Genomic DNA, 27,117 nt, shown 5'->3' on the forward strand with positions numbered 1-27,117 from the left:
GAATTAATGTTTCTATGCAAAAGTATAACGTGGAGAGCAAGAAATGTACATGAAAGATTAGAGGAAGTAGCAAGTGAAATGGGTATCGACTTTGAAAAGGTAAAGTCATTACAAAAACCATACAGAGTAGACTTTTCTGAAAAGGATATTGAAAATTTGAATACTGCAGGACGAACAACTCAGATTAAAGACTTAATTATTTTACTGAGAAAATGGGGTGATGTAGACAAATGGAAAAGTAGCTGGTTTCGAAAACGAGACGATGCAACAGACAAAACGTTTGCAGCTTATCCAATAAGAGAAAAAGAAACGGTGGTAACTGAATGTCCCATGAGGGAGATTCCAGGTGGAGGCTATGTGTATGTCCCCTGGACCAGATAGGATATTTTATCATTACACCAATGACTTTCCTCGCTTGCGCGAGAAGCCGGTTGAATGGTACAGGCAGGTAGACAGGTTTGTAAAATTATCAAAAGTACTATGGATTGATTTGAATAGTTTATTTAACATAATTGTACCAGCAGACTTATGGGCAGAATGTAAAATTATAATAGGTTGGCCTACTCAAGAATACCCTAGAGATCCATAAACAGGTGCCCCTGATCCAGAAGTAATGAGAAAATATGAACAAGTAGTTACCTTTCTGAAAAATAAAGTGCCTCCTAAAGAAACTGATTGGGTAAAAATTTATAGAACTCATCAAGAAGTGAAAGAGTTTGTACATGCCTATTACAAGAGATTGATACTAGATTTTAAGCAATACAGTGGTGATGAAAATTTGAGTGAGAAGGATTTGTGTCATTTTGTATATCGATTTGTATATGGGTTGCGTCCTGAAGTAAGTGAAATGATTAAACAGCATACAGTAGATTGGCAAAATAAAAAGATAGATGAAGTACTGAGACATGCAAAATATTTTAGTGATGAGATTGAAGCAAAGCAGCAAAAATTAAAAGAAAAAGCCATGTGGGCTCAAGTAAAAGTGGCAGAAAGACAGGAAGCTCAATTGATTAAACAAGCAAATGGTATGAGCATGAGACAAAAACCCAACATTGGGAAAGGGAAAGGACAGATTAGTCTAGAAGAAGCCAAAAAGAAATAGCCATGTCATAATTGTGGAAGAATAGGGCATTGGAGAACAGAGTGTACATTTCCCCTAAGTGCTAATGGTGATAATGCATCATTGAATCCACAGGTGCAGAATGAGGTGAGTTGTCAACCGCAGCGACAGCAGCAGGTTGTTGCCCAACAGTGTCAGGCGCCAAAACCGCCTTTTCCACAGAGCGTAAATCCTCAGAAATACAGTAATGAGACAGGATTCTACAACGAAGAACAGGTAACTAAGCTGCCACGCGCTAGTTCTGTTTCGCAGTATTGGCTACAACGCGATGAGAGTGAGTCAGAAGAAAGCTATTGACAGTGCCGAGGGGAGGAAGAAGAGTGCGTACTTGGCACAACTCTAGAAGTAGACCAGACAGGCCCTTTTGTGGATGGAAAGGTAAATGACAAAAAAATTCCTTTCCTAGTAGATACTGGTGCTACTCGTTCAACTGTTAGGTCAGCTGATGTCAAAAATCTTTCTCTCAGGTGAAACGATCCAAGTAGTGGGAGTATCCAACAAACAGATAAAAACGTATCTCACTGAACCAGTTGAAGTTAACATAGGGAAGTTTTCTGAAATGCACCGTTTTGTCGTGTGCGATTCAAGCTCTGTAAATTTGTTAGGGAGAGATTTGCTGTGCAAAATGAACTGCACAATATTCTGTACTCCGAATGGTATAGCTTTTGAGACTCCTGATGAGGACGTACTGTATAAAATGACTATAACTAATATGGAACCTGAAATTACAGAGGCATTTGCTGTATTTGACCCCGAGGAATTGCCTCAAAAATTGAAGAAAACAGTAAAAACGGAGGTATGGGATTTCACAGGAGAAGATGTGGGATTAATGAAGAATGTAGATCCCGTAAAAATTGCTGTAAAGGAAGGAGTAAGTTACCCAAATATTCCGCAGTACAAATTGACACACGAAATAATTGCAGGAGTCACTCCTATAATAGAAAGAATGATTGAACAAGGTATTTTGAGGGAACAAATGAGCAGCCCATGTAATTCACCAATTATGGGTCTGAAAAAGCCTAACGGAACTTTTAGAATAATACAAGAACTGAGTAAAATAAATAAAATTGTTGTATCATGTTGTCCCATTGTACCAAATCCATCTGTGATTTTGTATCAGATTCCTCACGCTGCAGTATGGTATACAGTGATTGATTTGGGTCATGCTTTCTTTTCGATTCTGTTGCACCCTGACAGCCAACAGATTTTTTCATTCCGGTTTGGCGAACGTATCTTGGCATGGTGCCGAATCCCACAGGGGTATACAGAGAGTCCCTCAATATTTAATCAGATTCTGAAAAAGTCTTTTGAAGATTTAAAAATGCCTGAAAGTTCGGTATTGGTCCAATATATCGATGACTTACTTGTGGCATTGAGAACTCGAGAAGCTTGTGTAGTGGATACCATTGCATTGTTAAATCATTTGGCAGATGGAGGACTTAAAGTATCCCCATCGAAATTGCAATTCTGTCAGAAAGAAGTACAATATTTAGGCCACAAAATTGAAAAAGGATTAAGAAAAGTAACTGCAGATAGAATCAAGATAATAAAAGGAATGAGAGCCCCAGTGACTCAAAGAGAAGTGAGAATGTTTCTTGGAATGGTTGGAAATTGTCGTCAGTGGATTAGTAATTTTTCCTTGATTGCAAAACCTTTGGTACGCTTGACAAGTAGTGATGTAAAAGATCCCATTGAATTAAATAAAGAAGAGTTGAAGGCTTTTAAACAATTAAGAGATGGGTTGTGTGAAGCACCAGCTCTTGGCATGCCTGACTATGAGAAAGAATTTGAGCTCTATTGCAGAGAAAGAAATGGATGGGCACTTTCTGTGTTAATACATGGGAAATTGAGGAGACCAATTGCATATTTTTCAGCTATGTTAGACCCTGTAGCTGTAGCATTGCCTGGTTGTTTGAAAGCTGTAGCAGCTACTTGTAAGAGTCTGGAGCAGAGTGAAGGAATTGTGATGGGATATCCTGTGAGAGTGTTTGTACCTCATGATGTGGCAATCCTTTTAACAAGGAGCTGCACTCAGTTCATGACGCATAGTCGTCTGACTAAATACGAGAAAGTCATCTTAGGTGTAACGAATGTGAGCCTTGTGAGATGTCTGAATGTAAATCCTTCAACATTGTTACCTGATGCTGAGAATGTGGAAGTCAGAGATGATGTGGATCATGACTGCCTGGAAGTACTTGATTTCTGTACCAAACCACGTCCTTATATAAGGGATGTACCTTTGACAGAAAGTGACTATGTGATGTTCGTGGATGGATCATGCATGAGAACGGATGAGGGAATTCTGAGTGCAGCGTATGCAGTATGTACGGTAGCAGCTGTATTGGAAGCATCTTGTCTGAAAGGAGTAAAATCAGCCCAGGTTGCTGAACTGTTTGTATTAACAAGAGCATGCAAGTTGGGGAAGAATGTGAGAGTGACTGTGATAACCGATAGTCAGTACGGCTTCGGTGTAGTGCATGACTTTGGGCAGATCTGGTCCCAAAGAGGGTTTTTGACATCGAGTGGAACTCCTATAAGGAATGCTGCAGTGGTTGGAAAATTGCTTGAGGCGATACATCTGCCTAAGCAGTTAGCAGTGGTGAAATGTGCTGCGCATTCCAAGTCTGCTGATTATATTTCAGCGGGCAACCAGTTTGCCAACGACATGGCTCAGTATTGTGCACGAAATCAGAACTCAGTGAATAGTGGGAGAGAAAAAGAAATGAATTCATGTCCCTTGTTGTTTACTAACACTGTGAATACATAGGAGGAAGTGAGGCAGTTGCAGGAAGAAGCAGGAGATGAGGAAATGAGACAGTGGGTAAAAGCAGGATGTGCACCATGGGAAACAGATCATGTGTGGGTTTATCGGGATGGAAGACCAGTTATGCATGATAGCATGGTTTCTACCATGGCACGGATGTATCATGGACAAGCACATGTAGGAAGAGATGCTATGATCAGACTTTTCAAACAGACATGGTATAATGCAAAATTTAGACTTGTAGCTGAAAGCCTTTGTTAAAGATGTCTTATATGTCAGCAATTCAATCCTGGAAGAAAAACAGTGGTAAGTCTGGGAACGATAGGACGAGAAGGAGGGCCTTTCACAAGAATGCAGATTTACTTCATTGAAATGCCCCCCTGCAACAGGTTGAGGTATGTTATAGTGATGGTTTGTCTGTTCTCTCGATGGGTGGAAGCATTTCCAACTAGAAGGAGTGATGGAATTACAGTAGCCAAGCTACTATTGAGAGAGTTCACTCCTAGATCTGGTTTTCCAGTCACGATCGAGTCAGATATGGGAAAACATTTCCATAATGAAATCATGAAATTACTTTGTGAAGCATTGAATGTACAACAGAAACTACATTGTGCCTATCTCCCAGAGGCTTCTGGTGTGGTGGAACAAGTAAATGGCACCATTAAAAACAGATTAGGAAAAATGTGTTTAGCCACAGGTTTGAAATGGCATGATGTCTTGCCTCTGGTACTCATGACTATAAGATCTATTCCAGATAGGAATACAGGCTTGAGTCCTCATGAAATTGTGATGGGGAGAGCAATGTGACATGTTGTCATACCAGTCAACAAGCTATTGCCTATATCTGATGACTTGGTGTTGGATTATTGCAAGGGGTTGGCTGATTCCGTTCATTCTGTGTTTCATCAGGTTGGATCGGATGCCACCACCCTTGAAAAGAAGCCAGCTCATGATCTGAGCCCAGGTGACTGGGTGAGAATAAAAGTGCATAGAAGAAGAAATTGTTTGGTCCGAAGGTGGGGTAAACCACGTCAGGTGATCCTGACCATGACAACAGCTGTGAAATGTGCAGGAGTGAAGAACTGGTTTCATGCTAGTCACACCTTGCGAATTCCAAATCCAGTGGATAACAAAGAAGGAGAATATTTCAAGAATCTGATACAACTTCCGAATCAGATACTGAAGAAATAAGAGCAAGACAAACTCCTGAAAGGGGAGAGTCGGAACAAAGTCCAGCTATAGCACCAGAGAATCTACCATTAAGAAGAAAATTGCAGATTTCTGACACCAGCTCAGAATCAGACACTGAACCAGTACAAGCACATAAGAGTGAAAATAAAAATAGAGAAGAGACTGTCAAAGAAATTCTTGATAAAGAAGTTCTGTATGAAAAATCAAGAGAAATTCCACCTGAAATAACAGAAATAGATCGTAAGGTACCAGATACAGAAAGTGAGGGAAAGATTGATGCGGAAGACCCCCGAGGAGATGTAGGGAAACCATACATCCAAGTAGAAGAAGGGACAGTTAGTCAGCAGGACGATTGTGTGGAAGAACCACGAGGAGGAAAGAAGTAGATAAGAAAAAGAAAGTGGTGGAAAGAAAGACAACTGAAAGTACCAGTCAAGTTGGAATCGAATCGGAGGACAGTGATGAAGAAGTACCAGAAGGTCGAGTCCTGAGGAAAAGAGCATGGAGAACTGAGAGAAATGAAAAGGGAAGTAAGCAAAAAAGGACAACAAAGGATGAAATTTGGCCAAACAAGATTAAGAGATTGAGATACAGATTGACATGACTAAATTCATCTAGAGCTGAACAAGTGAATGAGGTGTCTAGCCAAGTGAAAACAAAAGATATTGAACAGACACCATCAGAAGAAAGCAAGCAAACGAGAAAATCTAACCAGAAGAATAAGTCACCAGAATGGTCATATGTGGCACTTCCTGAAGTACGAGAAGAGGCAGACAGCCAAGGAGATCTAGAGGTGACTATACCAGAAGTTGTTGAGGACGACGAAGAATCGGAAATCCTGAGAGTTATCTTGTCCGACATCGGGGAAGAGACGGATGTTCAGGAAATTCTGAATCAAGATTGTGAAAGAAAAGTGAAAGACGATCAAATGCCAAGCAGAAGAGGACAAAAGTGCTCTAGAAAGAGAAACTTGAACATTACTAAATAAAAGAAATAATAGAAAAAGAACCAAGTAGGTGCTTAGAGCCTCGGGTTTAGACAAAACTAGTTGTGAAGTAGACGAGGCTAAATCAAAAGACACTGATGATTTTCCGAAATGGCAAACACGAAAGTAGAAAATCAACATGTGTGTTCCTTCTAAGATGGGGCAAAATATGTTGTTGTTGTACAGGATTACTAATGCTTTTGTGGAGTGCGTTAGCTTTAATGGTCTCATTTAAGGTTACATTAGAAACAATAGAGGGTCATACTGAGAATAAGACAGATGTAGAAAAGATTCAGAAGATTTATCCAACTAAAATAGATAGAAATTATTTACATAAAGATAGGTCCATAACTGATTTTTCTAACAATGTTTTTTCAAAATTATTGTATGAATATGTTAAAACAATGGATGTGAGAGACTGCTACGTATGTATGCAGTTGCCTGCATCGGTGTCTGAGGGAGTGACGTACCATCACCTCCCAGTGACATATGGGATAACATGTAGTGTATTAGCAAGTTTGTTTTATAAAATAGAAGAACTAGAATATTATTTTTCAGATGTAGATAACATATTTTCACAAGTACCTGTAGTCAATAAACTGAATAAAGTAAAACCTGCTAAAGTATTAGGTGAATTTTTCTTAGAAACTAAAGAATTAACATTAGAGTCAATATTCAGAAATGATCTAACTTGTAGTCTGAAAAGAGAGGAAAAGACTTTCTTAGATATGGTAGAAGAAAGGAGACTAAAAATGCAAATGAAGGTACCCGTGGGAAAAGAAGAAAAGACAGTTTGGGATGTTGAAAGAGAAAAACATTTGAAAGGAGAAGCTAGTCCAACAATGGCTCTAGATTGGCCTCAGAAAGGGAAGTTGTGTATTAGAAGAAATCAAACTGCATATGATAACTATTTTGTAGGCACAAGTGATTGCCATGATACTTATAGAATCATGGGTGGATGGGGATTTAAAGGAGGAAATGATCCGTTTTTTCCTGGATTATATTTTATCTGCGGGAACAAAGCTTATTATCGATTACCTGACCATTGGTATGGCACATGTTATCTAGGTCTGGTTTTCCCAAAGATATTTCATGTGGGAAGAGGAAAAGATGGTGCACATGAGATAGGTAGACAACTAACACGTAGAAGAAGAGAATCTTGGTCAGAAATTGTATGAGACATTTTTGGAGCATTGATACCAGCAGTTGGAATATCTCTGAATGTACATAAAATTAGAAAATTATCAACAGTAGTGGATCGCTTGTCAACAAGCACTGCTGGAGGATTTTTATTGGTAAATACCGAAATGGTTGCCATGCGAGCCATGGTGATGCAAAATCGACTTGCCCTTGAAATAATTTTGGCAAAAGAGGGTGGAGTCTGTGGAATGCTGAAAGTTCAATATTGTTGTACTTATATTCCTGACGAAAGTCAAGATTTAAAGACGTACATAAAGAATATAAGTGATTTGCATGAAGAGATTGTTCTACTGGAGGTTGGAGGTATTTGGGAAAAGATTGGAAAAAGGTTTTCTACTAAGACTTTTTACTAAAACTAGGTAGTACCTTCATTGGTAAGATATTATTTCCAGTAACATGTGTGTATATTCTAGTATTAATTCTGAGATTAGGATGACTATGTAGCAAAAGAAGGAAAATACGAAATAACATAAAAAGAGAAACTGTAAAGAAAAGAGAGAAAGAAAGAAAAGAAAGAGAATTTGAAGAGGTAGAATTAGAAGAGTGGAAAGAGAATATGTATAAAAAGACAAGAGAAGAAGAGACAGGTGAAACAGTCATGTGATCTAACAAAAATTTAAGAGAACTGAATTCATTTCTACTTACAAATTTTATAAAAATTTAAGGTAGTGTGGTGATGTTAAAAATCACCAAAGGGGGGATTGATGGAGCAGGTAGAACAACATTTTGTATACCTCCTCTGTTTTGCATGAAAATACTAACTATATAACCTACTTATTATAATTTTGCTAACGGTTTTCTGTGTTAAACTAAACCAAAATTTGCATACACCAATTACACGTGGGACTTATTGCTATTTGCATGGCAAAATAATTCCAATAACTAAACTATGTACGCATATTAATAGTAGTACATGTGGTAATAGGATATCTCATGATTTATGTTGCATATGTGACGTTTGCGTTCCTGTTTGGATCCTAAAGGTGAGTATTATCGCTTTAAATATCGCTAAAGGTTAGGAGAATACTAATACATAAAGGGATTAGTGAGGGTTTAACATTAGAATCTTCATTTCTTTGTATTAATTATTCTTTTGTGTTTGTTTCGCTTAAGTTGACATTTGGGCCTATCAAAATATGGCGTCCGAAATGGAGTTCAGAAGTGGCCACCGTCTCGTGAGCACGATGCCTACTGCGCTGACTCGGATGGCTCCGTGAACTTCCTGACGACCCCAATTCACAGTGTTCCTGGTCAAGGATAGGAACATGGAAGACTGCCAAACTTCAGTCAGTAAAATCTGGTCTAAATGAACAATTGGGACATACAAGTAAATCTTCAACAATGTTGCATAAGGGCAACACGGGCAGAGGAAATGAACCATCAAAATCCATGAGAACATCACCTGATGTAAAATTGGACGTTTCAAATCAGCCAATCACCGTCTTTCTTAGCCTAAAAATGTTTCATGTTATCCCGAAATTTATTATAAAAAGAGTAGTAAAATAGGGAGGGGCGTTCTAGCATTCTGCGGTTTTCGATGACTGTACACCTCTATCGACCCCACAGACAATGATAGATGCTTGCACGATTTCTGGTCCTTTGGAGATCTTTGGGACTGCAACGTGCTGAGCAAAGAACTTTTGAACTTTGAGCTTTGGCCTTCTTTATTTGGACAATCATACGGCTAAATTCAGTTATGCAGAGCCAAGAAACAAATATGATTAACAGAAATTACGAGTTTGTGTTTTTTAAATGAAAAGAAGTAAAGAATTTTGAGTCTTAAATGTGTTTTAGCTGGTTCTAAATCACCATCAACCAATCCAACTAATTGGTCCGTCGACCAAGTGGTGGAGTGCCTTGATGTTTAGGATTAGGAATCTATAGGTGGTGAATGCTAATGTATATTCTGTAAAATAACTATAGGTAATAAGGTACCCCCCCACATGTCCAGCGCGAAACCATCATCCCTCCTGTGTGCAGTCTCGTAAGTGGAGACGTGTGAGTGTTGGTGTTATGAGCCCCACCAATGAATGCTTGTGTGAATGAGCTAGTGTGATGACGGGTCTGCGACGCAAGAAGGGATAGTTGTAAATTTGCCTTCCTTTTCTCTCTCTTTATCTTCCCCCCCGGTCTCGCGCTGGATCAGAGCCTTCAACACTTCTCCGAGGTGCTGCAGGTGCTTTTCCCAACTGGAACTGAACACCGCAATGTCGTCCAGGTACGCAGCTCTGAATTCCTCCAGCCCAGCCAACACCTGGTTGACCAACTTCTGAAAGGTGGCAAGGGCATTCTTCAACCCAAAGGGCATCACACAGAACTGGTAATGTCCTTCTGGGTTTGAGAATGCGGACCTCTCCTTGGCACCCTCGGTTAGAGCAATCTGTCAGTAATCCGACATTAAATCAAACGTGCTAAGGAATTTGGCATCTCCCAACCGATCGATGAGCTCATCAGCTCTGGGGATCCGGTGGGCGTCAGTTCGAGTGATGGCATTGAACCCCCGGTAGTCCACACAGAACTGCAGTTCTGGCGTGGCACCGGGTGCAGTAGCCTTTGGGACCAAGACCACGGGTTTGGCCCGAGGACTGCTTGACGGCTCAACCACCCCTAACACCAACATCTTCGAGACCTCCTCTTTGATGCTGGCCTTAACCCGTTCAGCCATACTATAAATCCTATGTTTCACAGGGGGGCTGTCAACGGTGTCCATGTCATGGGTACAGCAGTGAGTAACACCTGGGGTCAGGGTGAACAGCGGGGCAAGCTGCCCTAGCAACTGGCGACAGTTGCTCTGCTGCTCGGCGATCAGTGTCGGGGATTGAATCACACCATCCACTGACCAGTCCCCTTCTTGGGCAGACAGGAGGTCCAGGAGATGCTCACTCTCCTCTTCTGAACCGTCGTCTGTCGCCAAGAGCATGCTCACTTCGGACCTCTCGAAGTGGGGTTTGAGGCGGTTCACGTGGAGGACCCGTAAAGGGTTCCTTGGAGCCTGCAAATCTACCAGGTAGGTGACCTCACTTTTGCGCTCCACCACCTCAAACAGCCCAGTCCACTTGTCCTGCAAGGTACAAGGCTCCACTGGGGTCATGACCCACAATGTTTGTCCAGGTTGAAACTCGACCAGGGTGGCATTCTGGTCATACCACTTCTTCATTTCTTCCTGGCTGGCCTCGAGGTTTGCCTGAGCGAGTTTTCAGAAGCGGGCAGTCTGGTTCCGGAAGGCCAGCATGTAACTAAACACATTATGGGGTGTCTTCCTGGGAGCTGCCTCCCAGCCTTCCTTCACCAAACTTAGAGGTCCTCGCACAGGGTGACCATACAGATGCTCAAAGGGACTGAACCTGAGAGACTTCTGGAGTACCTCCCTGTAGGCAAAGAGAAGGCATGGTAAGAGGACATCCCACTTATGCCTCATGGGTTCGGGGGGACCCTTGATCATGCCCTTCAAGGTCTAGTTGAACCTTTCTACCAGACTGTTACCTTGTGGGTGGTAAGGAGTGGTGAACTTGTAAGTGACACCTTCCACAAGTATGTCATATACTTCGATATGAAATTGGTCCCCCTGTCGGAAACCACCTCTATGGGGAACCCCATGCGGGAAAAGATCCCCATTAATGCCCGTCCCACAGCTGGCACCGTCGTTGTCCTGAGAGGGATTGCCTCCGGGTACCGGGTGGCATGGTCCACCAAGACCAGGATGTACCTGTTGCCCATGGCTGTCTTGGGATCCAGTGGCCCCACAATTTCCATCCCTACCCTTTCAAAAGGTGTCCCAACAATGGGCAATGGTTGGAGAGGAGCTTTGACCTTCCTCCCACTTTTACCACTTGCCTGGCAAGTTTGGCAAGACCGGCAATGTACATCCGACTGCCTTCGCATCTGGGGCCAGAAGAAGTGGGTGACAAGCCTGTCAAAGGTCTTGTCCTGCCCCAGATGTCTTGCCAAAGTCAAGTCGTGAGCCAGACCCAGTAGGAAGGTCCTGAAGCGCTGGGGTACCACCAGCACACGGGCTGACCCAGGATCAGTGACCTTAGGCTCGCTATACAGGAGATCATTCTCCCAGTAGATCCAATGTGACCAAGACTGATCATCAGTCACCTGGGCTGCGGCCTGCCACCGCAGATCCTGCAGAGAAGGGCATACTTTCTGCTCCTGGCAGAACTCCTCCCTGGTGGGACCCCCGTCTTGTTGCCAGTGGGTCATCTCAGAGATGTTCCCCAGTTCAGCCACTTGTTTCCTCTGTAGGCACCGTGACGTCCCCCTCAAGGTCCGCTCCCTCCCGGGCCGTGGGAACTTCAGGGGTCGGTTTCCCGCGCCCCTTGCCCTTTCTCTTGACAGGGACCTGGGCCACTGTTTCAGTCTCCGGATCCCTTTGTTCACCCTCTCTGGCCACCATTGACCGAGTGGACACGCATGCCCACTCTGGCAACCCAAGCATCTCTAAGTGAGACCTGAGCTTAACATCCTTCCACAAGGACTGCTCCAGGTCGTTACCAAGCAGACAATCGACGGGCATGGAAGGGCTCACAACCACCCTTAAGGGACCTGAGACCCCCCCACTCAAAGGGAACCTGCACCACCACACACTGGCGCTCTGATCTGTCGACTGCAATTACTTGGTGGAAAGCTCCTGGTACTACCTGCTCCTCAGAGACCAGATCACCAGATTGCCCACTGGCATCTCTGGCTGCAACCCAGGCCCTCTGTGCCTTTTGTAGCTCGTCCTTTCTAGTGAGGCCTCTGACTTGGACTTTTAGGTTTTTGCAAACAGATTTCAATCTCCTCACAGTGTAGAGCTCCAACCTATCCTCCTCAAAGGCAATTTCCATGGATGCAACAGATGATGCTATTGATTCCGGCATGACGAAGTAAAACGTTCAACTGGCAAGATAAACAAAAATAGGCCAAAAAAGACTAGTATGTGGCACTTAGTGGTCTGCGATATGGCAGTAGTGCACACCAGTCACTGTAAGTCAAGCTCAAACGCAAGTCCTGTCCTCACCTCTGACAACCAATGTTAGAAATGGGGGTCTCTAGTTGGCAAGGGCTTGCGCCTTTGTCCAAGTAGGGACCCTTCTTTCTAGTCAGGATAAGGGAGTTACACTCCTAAAATAACCCCTGCTCACCACCTTGGTAGCTTGGCACGAGCAGCCAGGCTTATCTTAGAGGCAGTGAGTAAAGCGTTTGCAAATAACCCACAGTAATACAGTGTAGGTACTACAAAAGGACACCAAACCAGTTTAGAAAAAATAGCCAATATTTTTATATACGTGAAGACAAGACCAAATAAGACAAAAATCCACAATACTATATTTAAAAATCCGCAGTTATCAAAATGAGTTCCAAACAAAGTTCCTTCATGTCGATAGCTCCGTCCAGGGCTATCACGGCATCGTGAACAACAAATCCAACAGTTCCGGCTGGTCGTGGGGTCGCGGGTCACCTACGGTGTCAGGAAGGCTCACAAATAGTACCTGTGAGAAATGCAGGGCGGTTGGGCCCTTGAAGTCACTCGCGTTGCAGGTCGACCTCCTCTCAGATGGAATCAGGAGCACTGACATAGGCAGGCATTGGGGGCTGTGGTGCGAAGTGCAGCAGTGCGGCGTGCAGTGCCCCCAGGTCGCGGTGCGAGCAGTGGCTTGTGGCGGCATCAGATGGCGTCGTCGGTGAGACCAGGGTCGTGGTGCGAGATGAGGGCAGTGCTCGTCACGGTGCTAGCAGGTCACAGTGCAAGCAGCGGTGGCGTCGTTGCTGAAGCGCTGTCATCTGCTGATGAGCGGGAGTCGATGGTGCTGGCGTCGGTGGGCCAAGGCTTTGGTGCAGGATGAGGGTGGTGCTCTGTGTGACTTACGAGCGGTGCCCTCGAACCACGGTGCAAGCAGCGACATCAATTTCGGCATGGAGTGGCGGCATCAGGGAGGACAAGGTGTCCTCATGAAGCAAGGCGGCGCAGAGTGAGGTGCCCACAGGTCGCAGTGCGAGCAGCGGCTTGGTGGCAGCATCAACAGGCATCGTCACTGAGACCAAGGTCGCGGTGCGGCGGTACTCTTGCGGTGCCACAGCTTCGACATGAAGTGAGGCGGTGTGGAGTGCGGTGACCACAGGTCGCGGTGCAAGCAGCGGCTCTGTGGCAGCGTTAACGGGCGTCGTCGGTGAGACCAAGGTTGCGGTGCAGCGGTGCCCTCTACGGTGCCTTCAGGACACGGAGTCGGCAGCGGCGTCGTAGACGTCGTCGATTGGGTTTTCTTCTGTTACAGCACAAAACACACAGTCCCCAATGTTGCAGGGAGAAGAGCCTGAAGTCTTTGCTGTTCTTGAGACTTCGTGAACAGGGGGCAAGCTCAAGCCCTTGGAGAGACTCACTATTCAGGCTGCAGAAAGTCTGATCCAGGCCTTTCACTGCCCAAGACAGAAGCAGCCACTGCAGGTCAGCCCAGCAAAGCACCCAGCAAAGCAGTCGTTCTTTTTCGCAGCTTCTCCGGCTCTTCTTCTTGGTAGTCTTCTTGATCCAGATGAGTTCTAAAGTTCAGGAGTCTGGGCCCCAGTATTTGTCTACAAAAATCCTTTGATCTTTCAGGCAGAGGGTGTCTGTGCCCGGCTAGAACCAGTCCTGCCTTCTCTGGTGTGATTTCCTGGCAAGAGGTGAAGATGGCATTGTCAGTGGCAGACCAGGCCCTTTGAGGTGCAGGGAAATCTCCTCCCTCTTCTCCCATCGCAGCCCAGGTCAATTCAGCCCTTTCCTGACCTACCTAGACTATCGGGAGACACTCCTGCTTCCTAGCCATCTGTCATCCAAATCCTAGACAGGCAATCTACATTCCAACAGAGGCACACAGGATGACTGAGCAAGAAAATACCTACTTTCTAAAAGTGTCATTTTTAAACACAGAATGTAAAAATACCCTTCACTAAAAGATGCATTTTTATATTCTGAGTTCAGGCATACTAAACCTTATTTCCCTACTTGAGTCCCCAGGCGAGTTACGTTTATAAGGTGTCATAAACAAACCTCCCATTCTGTCCTATGGGGAACAGATAGCCTTGCAATAGTGGAGGACAAAATGGGTTGTCATTCACTACCGGGACATGCCACAACCACTCGGGCATGTCCCACCTTTTGCGTACACTGCACCCTGCCCACAGGGGTACCTTGGGCCTACCTTAGGGGTGACTGACGGGTACGAAAAGGGAAGGTCATGGACCGGCAAGTGTGGACACTCGGCAGGTCGACAGGGCAGTTACAACTACGTGCAGACTCTGCGATGGCAGGTCTGAGTTACCGTTTTGTGGGCTACATACAGAGGGTGGCACAACCAGTGCTGCAGGCACCTGAGTAGCATTCGATTTGCCGGCTCTGACACCCGCAGTGCACTTTACTAGGGGCAACAGGCAAACCGGATGTTCAAACATGGAAACACTAATCAAAACCATAATTTACCATGGGAACACCTGCACTTTCCCACTGATCAGCAGTGCCGAGAGTGCGCAGAAACGCTACGCCAGCAAAAAAAGAGTCAGAACCGGGTGGGCAGAAAGCAAAAACTCAGGGGAAACACGCCAAAAGATGCCAAATCTAAAAGGTACTTTATGTTGAGCTAATGTTCTTGGTCTTAGATAGCTTTCACATAAACAAAGTAAAATCAGCAACAAAAAGCTAGTTTAAAAATTCAAATTTCTAACAGGTTTGACTAAAAGACATCCCTCATAATTAGGAGGAACTTTTCTCCATGACTGAGACTTCATTTTGGCCCTAAGAAATCTACTCTTCAAGCTCAATAGTTCATCAGACCCTGCTGCTCCAAAGCACTGTTGACACTTGGGAAGCATACCTAGAATCCATGTCACTAATGTATCATAGTGTGACATCTCACTGCCTACTCTATCTAGTAACCAACATCTAGCTTTGCATCTATCTCTCTCTGTGGAGTGTGATAGCCCACCCTAGAGGGTTGGCTATCTGAGGGGTACACGCCAATGGGAAAACTGGTTTGGCAACTGTTTTCCCCTCTCAATAACCCTGCCTTAGGAGTGACTTACATATATTAAAAAGGAAGGTATGGACTTTGTCATTACCTTCAATGGCAAATTCATGTTAGCAGTTCGAAAACTGCTCTGACAGCCAGCAATGGCAGGCTGGAAGTCTGGTATTGTTTGTCACAACCATGATGGCACAATAAGTGCTACAGTCCATGAGGGACACTCTATATAACAGGCCCTGGGTATTTCTAGTACAATATACTAGAGACATAAAAGTAAGCACACTTGTGATAAATGTGGGTGAGAAAATCAGACATACACATTTTAAGGATCAGAGCACTGGCACAGAGGGCTGTTTGAAAAGCCTCAGTGTAAACAATCAGCAGCATCAGTCCAAAACTTTGGGGATGATCGTGCAAAAGGAGACATATCCTTACAGTGAGTAAAGACCTAGCTTTCTGCCAAAGTTTGTGTAATTCTGTTCAACCGTTTCCTCTATATCACTGTTCAAAAATCCCTAATGAAATTGCATGTGGAAATTATTGCTTTTTGGAATCCCCCTTTTTCTCTGTCCCCATTTGTCAGATTACCCCAAGATTTTCCAGGAAGAATCTAAAATGCATGATTTTTGGGGGAAAGTTTTGCGAAGGTTCTTCAAATAGCAGCAAAGTTATTAGCAAAATAAAACAATATATTTACTGAAGAAAACAAAGGTTAAAGGGACATTATAGCTAGTTAACAATGTCAGATAATTCATACTGTTTTAAATTAACAAAACCACGGAAATTTAACAGTTTTAGTTATAACTCACGCACTGCCATGCAGACTGTTGCTTGTCATTCTAGATGTTACAGTGATGTTATCAATGATGTCATAGAACATGTCATGAGTGATGTACTATGTGAGGTAATTAGCAATGCATGGCAAGGGCGCGACTCATAGTTCCTTCAGGGCATGAGTTATCATGACTTAAGATAACTATAACTGGTGATATTCAGTGGTTTTGTTCATTTAAAATGGCATGTTTAAACTAACATTTTCAACTAACAATAATGTCCCTTTACCCTTGGTTTTTTCATAGAATTTCTAATTTTCTTTTAAATGTAATGTAACATATCATTATAGTTCCTAACTAAACTTCACTTTAACCTTTGTTTTTCCCGTGAATTTCTATGTTTTCTTTAACCTGAAGTAAGATGTTCATCACCAGGTGCTGAGTGGGGTAGGGTGCATCTCTGGTAGCAAAGCTGTGCGCCCAACCCCCTGATGCACATGGCTTAGGATCATGTGCTGTGTGGGATTGGGTGCAGGGCTACCCCTCACAGGCGCACAATGGCTGACTATGTCTTATTACAATATAAAGGGTGTCATTTTAAGCAGGGCAGACCTACGGGCTTTGTTAAAGAGTCAAAATACAAAATGCAGTGGGCCTATTGTTATTATCAAGTTGTCAGCACATCAACATATATAAAGCAGACTGATTGACTTTGTCAAAAAAGTCACCAATATTCAAATGTGTATTTCATAAACTCGCACATTGCAATGTTCAATAACGATGATTGTCTCAAACAATTTTTATCAAAGCATTTTTAATAAAATGCATTAAACATGTGTTTGAGTCTTTTTTGGCATTTTTCAAGCCACAAAGTACAGCCATAGAACCAACAACATGGGGGGGCCTGCACTACAACTGAAGTGCTTTAAAAAATATTGTAATCTCTCCTGGGGTCGATTTCACTCCCAGCAGTCCCCCACAACACTAACAAAATGTTGGTGGTGCCTTTGCCCCTTCTAGGGACAACCAAAGGAATAAAAAATATTATTTTACTTTACTTTATTACTTTATTTGGATAAGAATATATCCATAAAAGAGGCAAACACATACAATATTTAAATACATACACAATCGTAAAATCTTAAAAACAACACATGATTCTTCAATACAGTACAAGCTATAAAGTGCCATTATACAGTGTTCATTGAGGTACGTGCTCAAACTGCAATTTTCAAAAAGGTGCCCACACAGATTATTAACTCATCCTCACCCAGTGCGCAAAGGGTTTTGTAAGCATCCCCATAGTCAATATATGACCTTTAAAAAAAAAAAAAAGGGAGTAGGAGTGATTTAATGTATTGTTCATAGAACTTACAGAAAAATAAGAAATGTAACAGAGTTTGGCCCCAGTGCCCATTACATGGGCAGGGAATAAAATCAAAGTGTGCTTGAAATCCCAGGGGAAAGCATAGTATATACTTGATAGTGCCTGCCCTTAGGCGAAACAGAAGACCACGGTCCTATCGACCCATAGATTTGGTCAGGTAGCTGGCCAAACGTCGATCATTCTCAATATTCGGATACACAGCTATGCTAGATTCAATGGACTCCTTGGCCCACCTATGAAATCCATTGAGGGGGATTGTGTTGTGCTGAATTTTGACAACTCATATGTTGTAGGCAATCTACTAGCTCAGTCTCTTACAGCTCCTACACCCAGCTCTCAGATTTACATCATGCCACTGGGTTTCTTTTACAAGCCACCAAACTTACAGACACCCATTATCTATGGGACACCTTTTCTGGGCAATAACGGAATTGGCTAGCGATGAGGGAGAACCACATTTTCCCCACTTCCAATAGATATTCAGTCCTAGAAGATCTAAATAGCTGCGACTGACTGCCCTTGATCCCTTGTCCTCAAATGAGCACGGAACCCGAAGGCCACAAAAGGGTCAACATGACTCTGAATACCCTATTATGGGAAAATCAAACAGAAATCACAGGAAACCGCAACGATATTGTTCCCCCTTTAATTCCAACTTCATACGCTAATCCTAATGATTTGGCAGGTAACTCAGATCTAACAAAAAATAGTAATTACACTATACTCTCTTGAGATATAGCAGGGTATACAAGTAATAAAACACAACAAGGATTGGTATAATGAAGTTTCAAATCATCAGAACGTATGTTTTCAAGAGACATGGGAGGTGGAACCTATTTATTTAAATGGGTATCGATATTTTCAAACCCCAGCCCTCCCATTAACCAGAGGGAGAGCAAAAGGGGACTTACTAACATGTATAGCTAACACAATCTCATTTAAATTGGTGAGTTTTACTACTAATCACCGTATTTCCATATCATGTTGATAAATTGCAATCCTATTGTAAACTGGATGATAACACATTTTTATAATAACAATTTTGAAAATCCATCTGCGGTGGTAAATGAACCCAAAATTGTGCTGGAGGATATCATCTTTTTACTATTAAAACCAGTCTACTTTATATTGGCTGGCGAGTTTTCAACGTAAATAGATCGATGAATGATGGCCACCGTATGTGTCAGCAAATTGTTCATGGTGATGAGTTAAAAAATCATTTTACTCATTTCACATACAGAAATGTTTTAAACAATGTATTAATGGTCTGGCAGCTGGAAATTAGTAGCCAGAGAGTTTCTATTTTTATTTATTTATTTATAAACTTTTATATAGCGCGAACATGATCCCGAAGGATATCAGAGTGCTTCACAATTAAGAATGGCCAAGGTTAGGCAGGCATCATATACATATCAAAGGAAACAGTTACAAAGGGTGCAACACAGCAATACAATAGTTGAAGAAAAAAAGAAAATATATATATATATAGTGGGACTGGAAGAGGAAGAAAAGATTAGGTATGGGGATATAAAACATCAATACAAGAGATGAGGGTATAAGTCCAGTATCTTCAAGCTAATGATACGATCCTAATTAGGGTAAGAACTTGCATATAAGGAATCATTTTACTTCCATTTTGAAGGTAATCGTGGAGGTGAGTCTGCAAATTTTAGGAGGGAGAGAGTTCCAGATCCGTGGATCGGAGCCGGAGAAAGCTCTTTGACAAGTTCTCTTTTTGCAAAATATCTGTGGTTTAAGAAGAAAGGTGTTAGCACTTCTTGAGTGTCTACCACCTCCAGATAGTTCTAGCTTTTGGCATAGGTACCTGTGGTTTTTTGAGATGGAGAGATTTGTGAGTAAGGCAGGTGATCTTTAGCAGTATTCTTGCTTCAAAAGGCAGCCAATTTAGATATTTTAGAATTGGGGAAATGTGTGCAGATCGTTTTGGGCCTGTGGTCAGTCTGGCTGCCGCATTCAAAACAGTATTAAGGGGTGCCAAGGTATATTTCGGGAGGCCACATAGTGTAACACTGCCATAGTCTAGCCTCGGCAAAACCAGCGCTTGAACCACCTGCTTGAAGTCAGCTTGTGGGAGGAAAGGTTTGAGATTCCTGAGTAGTCTCATCTGGTGATTCGCACCCTTACAAACCTTACTAATGTGGTTCTTCAAATGTAAGTGATTGTCCAAGGTGATTCCGAGCAATTTGGCTGAATAAATAATGACTGGGGCAGTTGAAGGTAGTGAGATGGTTCAACCAGAGGTCTACCTTAGCGGTATGATTCGGAGAATAAATGAGCACAAATTCAGTTTTAGAAGGGTTGAGTAGGAGGTCGTTCTCCGTTAGCAAGTTTTGAGTGTTTATGAGGGCAGTGTTGAGTGATGGGAGATGGTCAGGGAAGGAGATTTTCAGGTAAAGTTGCATGTCCTCTGCATACATGTGGAAAATAATGTTCATTGAGTTTAGTGCATTTGTAAGCGGTTCCAAGAATAGGTTGAATAGTATGGGGGCTAAGGCAGACCCTTGTGGGACACCCATGGATACAGGCGTGGGCTGGGAAAGGGAGTGGTTCACCTTTATTCTTTGAGATTTGTGGTGGAGGAAAGACGGGAACCATTGCAGCACCAGACCAGAGAAGCCCATCATGTATTCCACAACTGATAATAGTTTGTTGTGATTTACAGTGTCAAATGCAGAGGAAAGGTCAATGAGGATCAGGAGGCATGATTCATTGTGGTCGAGCATTTTTAAAATGTCATCGAAAACATGAATGAGAGCCGATTCAGTGCTGTGTCCGCTCCGAAAACCAGATTGGTGATGGTCTAGGAGTCAGAAGTTTTCAATGTGAACACAAAGTTGGGATTGGACACATTTTTCAAGGAGATTGGCCAGACTAGTGATGTTGGAGATAGAGCGGAAGTTATTGAAGTCTGCACTATCATCATTAGGTTTTTTAAAATAGGGGAAACCTGAGCAGCTTTTAGGCAGGCAGAGATCATACCTGTGGAGAGGTGTGGTGCAGCGGCCAGGGCAACTGACTTCGGAGCACAGGGTTCACAGTTCGATCCCCAGCTCCGGCGGCAGCTCAGCTCAGCAGCATGTGACTCTGGGCAATAGCTCACTTAATTTCCACGACGGCCGCCAGGGACTTGAGACCCGTAAGGGTGAGCAGCTCGCGCTTTACAAAACCGGACTTACATTTTACCTTGAGGCAGTGAGGCATTGACAATATTTGTCTAGAGGGGGGTGATGACTTCCTTTATTTCCTTGAAGACGGCGGGTGGTAGTGGGTCATTAAAGTGATTGGATGGGTTAATACTCTGAAGAATTTTGTTAATGTCTCTTTCGCTAAAAGGGGTGAAGGTGTCCCAAGAGGCATTATTTTTGGTGCTCAGACTAGCTGGTATGGGCTGTTCAGAGGAGGATGGAGGGTGTGCAGACCAATAGGATGGTAACAAGGCCATTTTAGATTCCAGTTCAATATTGATGAGTCTCGATTTCTCAGAGAAAAACGTAGCCACAGCGTCGCAAGAGGGTGGGCTGTGACCTGGGTCAGAACGAGTGGGTGCGTCACTCGATTGTTGTTTAACAATTTCAAAAAGTTTCTTAGGACGATTAGAAGCTTGGTTAAGTTAAGATTTGAGGTAGTCGGTCATGGCACTCTTAATTTGTTTGTTATAGGCGCTTCCTACTGGTGTGAGGACTTTTAGTTGATCCGAGAAAGGATTGGATTTCCAAGATCGTTCAGTTGCCCGTAGGGTGCGTCGTTCAGAGTTTAGGTTGTCATTAAACCATGGTTTGGATATTTTTGTTGATGCACTTTTTGGGTGAATTGGTGCAACGGAGTCCATGATACTTCAGATAGTAGTGTTGTAAAAGTCGGTAAGTAAGTGAACCTCTGGCTTGACATCTTGGACGGAAAGGGCAAGTTTACATTGGATTGCTAGTTCCACTGAATTGATTTGTCTATGGTCCCTTTTCCATACCTTTAGCTTCTTTGATTGAGGCTTCCTAGCTGACACCACCCGGTTAATGTAAAAGATGATGATGTGATGGTCACCGTCAGACCAGTCACAAGGGGAGATGTTGTCCAGTGATATTGTGTTTCCTTTGGAGATGATGAGAGCCAGGATTTCTCCTTTATTATGCGTGGGCCTGTCACAATATTGGGTCAGCTCGTGATCAACTAAGAAGGATTTCAGGCATGTAACAGCTTGGTCATTGGGATTAGACCAATGAAGTTTGAAGTCACCGAGGAAGATTTGGGGAACTGCGGAATCGGCATTAACGGAGATGATTTCCAGTAATTGATAGAAAGTATGTAGTTTGATTATCGGGATGTGGTTACTTAAAAAGTTGAGATAGAGGTATTCACTGGAGGAGGGCGCAGAGGTCTCGGAGTGAGAGACCGAGAGAGTGCTCCGATGAATACAAGCTAGACCACCGCCCTGCTTTTTCGCTCTGTCGAGACGAATTATGTCATGGGAAGGAGGCACTAGGAGGTCTGGGATAGGAGAGGAGGCGGAATTCAACCAAGTTTTGGTAAGGATGATGATGTCTATCTCCTGGTATTGAATGAGGTTGAAGATATCCGAGGTGTGTTTATTGGCTGATCTACAGTTGAGAAATATGCATTTGCGCCATCCCTGTGGGTGGTAGGGAGGCGTCTGTGTGATGTTCACTCTTTTGAGGTTGTTGTTATTTATAACTCTGAGGTTGAGTAGGGGTTCGTTGTTCGGGTTAGGGTGAATGGCTTGAATTCGACCAAGAGCGGTTTTGTTGGTGACTAAGTTAAGGGAGTAAAAGGAGAGTAGATCCTTGATGTCTTTATAGGCAAGATCAGTCTTCATCCTTCTAGGCCGGGACCCTGTGTTAGGGAGAGGTAAGTATTAAATGTGGGGAGGAGAGGAGATTGGACAGGGTGGAATATCACGCTAGAGGGGTCTACGGGCAAATTTTGGAGGGAGAGGAGGGAGCTGATCAGGGGGATGCTCTATTGTCAGGGCTTTCAAGACCTTAAGTTCGGCAGTAAGAAGGTGCAGCTGGAGAGATAGATCATCAAGCCGCGCCACTAGGTCTAAAGGTTGGGTGAGGGTTAATGGATGTGTAGGGGGATCAGGTAGAGGGGTGAATTCACGCGGGGAGCCAAAGAGGTCTAAGGTGGTACTACTAAGATTCGGGATATGAAGGGGACATATACCAGGTTTCAAGCCTTTCGGGTGAGGTGGTTGTAGGGATAAAGGAGGGGAGATTGCCTGTCAGGATTAGGGACAAGAGGGCGTGGGGGAGTCACTCAGCTCGAGAGTCACCTTGTATCAAACAGGTGAATGGCGGGGAGAGTGGGTTTGGTTGATCAGGAACCAAGGAGGACCGTAGCCCAGTCTCCAGCCTAACAGGAGGCAAAGTTAAAGGGATGAAGGTAGGGACATCTTCTGTTAATAGAAAAGATGGTAGGGCGTGAGGGAGCCTTTCAGCTCGAGAGTCATCCTGAATCAGACGGACGGTTGGTGAGGGGATTGGGCCCATAGGTCCTCCAACTGGATGAGGAGGTGTTCTAGTGGGCTGATATGATCCAACCAGGGACAGGGAAGCTCTGGGATCAACTAAAGGAGGTGAGGGGTTTAGAGAGATAGGGGTACTATCAGCTGTTAAAGTGGGAGTACTGGTTAGGTCCAGCGAAGGTGTAGTGGATGAGTTTGGGCCTGTGGAGTTGGCATTCACTGCTTTTCTGAGTGTGGGGTAAATACTGGCCATCTTGGCTAGATTGATATTAGAGGCTTGGATTTAGATGATACCATTATTGTAGAGGGTGATAGTGATGGTGGCTTTGAGTGTGGACGAGGGAGATGTTGTGAGTTTGAGACCATGAGGTGTTATTCGAAGCATGGAGTAGAACACAGATCGCCAGCAAGCCCGTTTTCTGGTAGAAGATGAGGTCATTAACAAGAGAGCCTTTTTTTGTACAGAAATAGGGGTCTGAGATTAACGTTTCGGGTCTAGCTTTGAGAATGCAATGCTTGAGTGTTTTTGTCTCATTTTTGGAGAGGTTAGTTGGGTAGTTGATGATGAAGGCGTTGGTACCAGTGGGGTCGGGACTTATCTCCATTGTGAGAAAGAGACCTAGTGGGATGGGAGCTCAATTAGGAGGATAAGGAGGTGAGAGAATACGTCGTCAATCTTGGGCCTCACTATGGAGAGGTGAGAGGGTGCAGTGACAGCACGCTAAGAGGTGCCAAGATCTTGCTGTGTAGTGCCAGTGACTGGGGCCTCCTAGTTCATTACCGATATAGCATCTTATAGTTCATCTCTGCTCTGTAGAGTGGCACTGGATGGCAGACGGGAGAATGGGTGGCCCATCTAGGTTGGGGCAGACAGGGAGCAGAAGGAGGCCAACTCTGCGACTTGGGCCCAAGGCTGCGCACCTAAGACTGAAGGCCCATGATTGATGTCACCTTAGGAACCGGATTTGGGGTCCCAAGGATCCTGCATCTGTTGTGGGTTTGACAAAGGATCATCATAGTGATGAAATAGGTTGTGTAATGGTGCGCTCCTCCTGCAATGCCGGCACTGCAACAGGATCACTGTTTACAAATAAGAATATGCCTGGGAGCACCCAACCAACGCCAATTTAAAGTCAGACAGTTGGGACCAGGGCTTTAGCAAACATTGTGGGCTTGATAGAGGATAACCAAAGCAAAAAAAGAAAAAAAAAGGTTGTGTATGAAATGCAGGTGCTGCAACAAGATCCCAGTTTGCAGGCCTGGATAACAATGCTTGATATAACTAGAGAAGAAAAGGAGATTATGATGTCTTCATACCGCCGCCATTTTAAAGTCAGGCACTGATCAGCTTGCAAGACATCAGGAAGCTTAGAAGGCTGGTACCGGTAACACTGAGAGCCTAACGGAGGGCTCTTCCAGTGCTTGGAATCATACAACCCACACCGTTTATGGTGTGGGGGTATGATTCAAACATGTTTTATACCAAACATGATAGGATTTGTTGCAGCCGTTTTCGACATGGTCATCGCGCGATTACGCGATGCCCCTCTATATGGTATATGACTGCTTCACTGACAACCCAGGAGAATGGACTCCGTAGGCTGCAGGGGCACCCTCTCACTAAGAACCAAGCACCCTGCCCTCAGGATTGTAAAGGCCTGCTATAGGGTGACTTATAGGTTTTAAGTGTGGTGACCCTTAGATATAGTAAACCTATATCTTTAGTAAGTGCTGCATGCATCAACTTACACAAGCTGCAATGGCAGGCCTGTAGTTCCATTTTGAATGGTCTCTCATGGGTGGCATTATGCATGCTTCAGCCAGTGGGAGACCTCTGGGGTAACTATGCCCTGGGTACTGAACACAACAGTTTAGGGCGAAAGCAGATAGACAGGGGTCCTGATTAGCAGGATCCCAGTCAGACAAGTCAAAAACAGCATCACATCAAGCAAAACGTGGGGGTACCCATAAGAGGCAGATCCTACTTTCTTACAGTGGTAATCAGTGAAGTGTCCTGTATGAGCCACAGTAAGAAGCACATCAGAGTCTGCTAAACTACCAGCACATGTTTCTCTTTCCCTCTACCCCTTTATCCCCAGGATGTCCTTTAGTTCATTTGTGTATTCTGAGTGAACTGCTGGAAACTCAGGTAGGAGAGTGAGTGCATTTATGTTTTTCCATGATACTCCTATGGAGGTGAAACAGGTGAAGCTTGTCACAAGGTAGTGTCTATTTCAGGTAAAGGCAAGAAAAGACATGACATGTTTCGACCCTTACGGGTCTTGTTCACATGCCATCTGATTAAACAAGAAGCTTATAGTGTTACTGTCATCAATAGCGGGCAACTACTTTCAGGTGAAACATCACCCACACAGTGCAAAATGATATAGAAAGTGCAGTGTGCAGTAACTCGTTGAACATAATTTCATTGTCTCAATCCCAAATTTGTATTAATACATTGGCCCTCATTATGATGTAGGCAGGCCTGCCACTGACAGGCCATCAATGGCCGACCCACCGACATCTACTGAAGTGGTCCAACAGCCAGATTATGAGCCAGCAATCGGAAGGATCGGATGGAGGGACCCACCTCTGCTTTTTCAATGGCTCAAGGAGCCTGTTGGGGCAGTGGTGGGACCGTAATCCCAGCTCAGGCACGGCCATAGGGATTGTGATGCCCATTTCACTCTGCCTTTTCATGCTGGAACAACTGCCATAAAATGGCAGAAGGAAAGGGACTTCAGGGGCCCCAAGCAGAGCCCCCGTCCTCCCTGGGTCTCTGCTATGGAGCCCGGGGGCCACACATGGTAGCCCCACAAACACCCATGCACCTTGTGCTAGGCTCCATGTGGTGCTTGGCACACAGTACAGGGATGTTTGTTAACATGCCTTATTCAATTGTGGCTTGTGCTGCTGCCTTTTTTCGGGGTGCAGCAAAAGCCACAATTGAAAAATGAATGTTTCCTACCACCTTCATGGCATTCGGATCGTTATGAGCCGGGTTGAGCCATCAACTACATACCAGCTGGACTCCATCCTGATATGATGTCAGTCGGACGGTCATCTTATCGGCATTTTAATAAGGGCTATTGTCTTTAATACAACATACCAAAACGTAAAAAGATAAATTCATTCATTCACTGTCCATACATATTGGAGAATGCACATCTATAAAAATGCACAATATTGCCTTTAACAAATGGTATATGTGGTATGGCATTATTAGAGCATTCATAAGTTCTCCAATCCATTGATAAAGAGCAAAATAATGACTAGTATTCATACATCTCTACATTTCTCGGTTTCCTATTGTTGGACAATGACTTAAAATAGTAGTCAAATTACATTACCCACAATGCAATGCAGTATTCTTTGTACTGGGATGTCAACCATTCATATCTATTAAGAATTCATATCAGTACAATTTGTTTTTGGACAGAACAGGCACCAACAACTTAGTTTGAACCCAGCACCTGGACTCTGCCAGCTTTAAGTCCTACTGTCCCAAGTGGTGCCACTCCATTCCTGGACCCTTGGAAGTGTGTCTGAAGGTGCTCTCCACCCCATGACCTCAAATTTCCGCTGCTGCAGGATGCATCCTCAATGTGGGACTCCACATTGCTCCACAACCAAGATTTTGGCCAGCAGACCTCTGCTCTGCTGGCCAAACTCAGTCCCTTGAGCTGGCCCGTGCTTCATTGCGGTCAGCCTGAACTAGATACTTTGTTCCAGTTTAGCATGACTAGATAACCACAGTTGGCACTTTGTGCTTTTTGGCGCTATTTCTATATAAATCTTTAAATTTGCATATATCCAGAACTACTGATTGGATTAGTGCTGTTTTGGTCTTAAATCATTTATTACATTTTACTCCATTTTTCTAAAGAGCTGTGGGATTTTTCTTGTGTTGTGTTTCACATTATTACTATTTGACTTGCTCCATAAATACGTTACACTTTGCCTCTAAGTAAAGCCTGACTGCTCTGTGCCAAACTACCAGAGAGTTGAGCACAGTTTAATTTGGAGTTTGCTTGTGATTTCACCCTGACAAGGATTGTTGTTGCTGCCTGAATAGGGTTTCACACCCCCAACCAGTAACCCACTTTCTTACACCATAAAAGTTAGTTTCAGTGACATGGTGGGAACGAAAGAGTGGCTCATTTTCAGAAGCAACTTCTCTTCTGAAACAACATAGCCGAAATAAGCAATGATTGT

At 43.7% G+C, this 27,117-nt stretch overlaps 1 protein-coding gene across 3 annotated transcripts in view; it reads right to left on the minus strand.

Annotated features, from left to right (window-relative positions):
• GALNT13 (polypeptide N-acetylgalactosaminyltransferase 13) overlaps window positions 1-27,117 on the minus strand; it is a 1,132,509-nt gene that overhangs the window by 549,534 nt on the left and 555,858 nt on the right. The window lies entirely within an intron of this gene.

This window comes from Triturus cristatus, chromosome 3_1 (assembly GCF_964204655.1).
Source record: "Triturus cristatus chromosome 3_1, aTriCri1.1, whole genome shotgun sequence".
Classification (NCBI taxonomy): domain Eukaryota; kingdom Metazoa; phylum Chordata; class Amphibia; order Caudata; family Salamandridae; genus Triturus; species Triturus cristatus.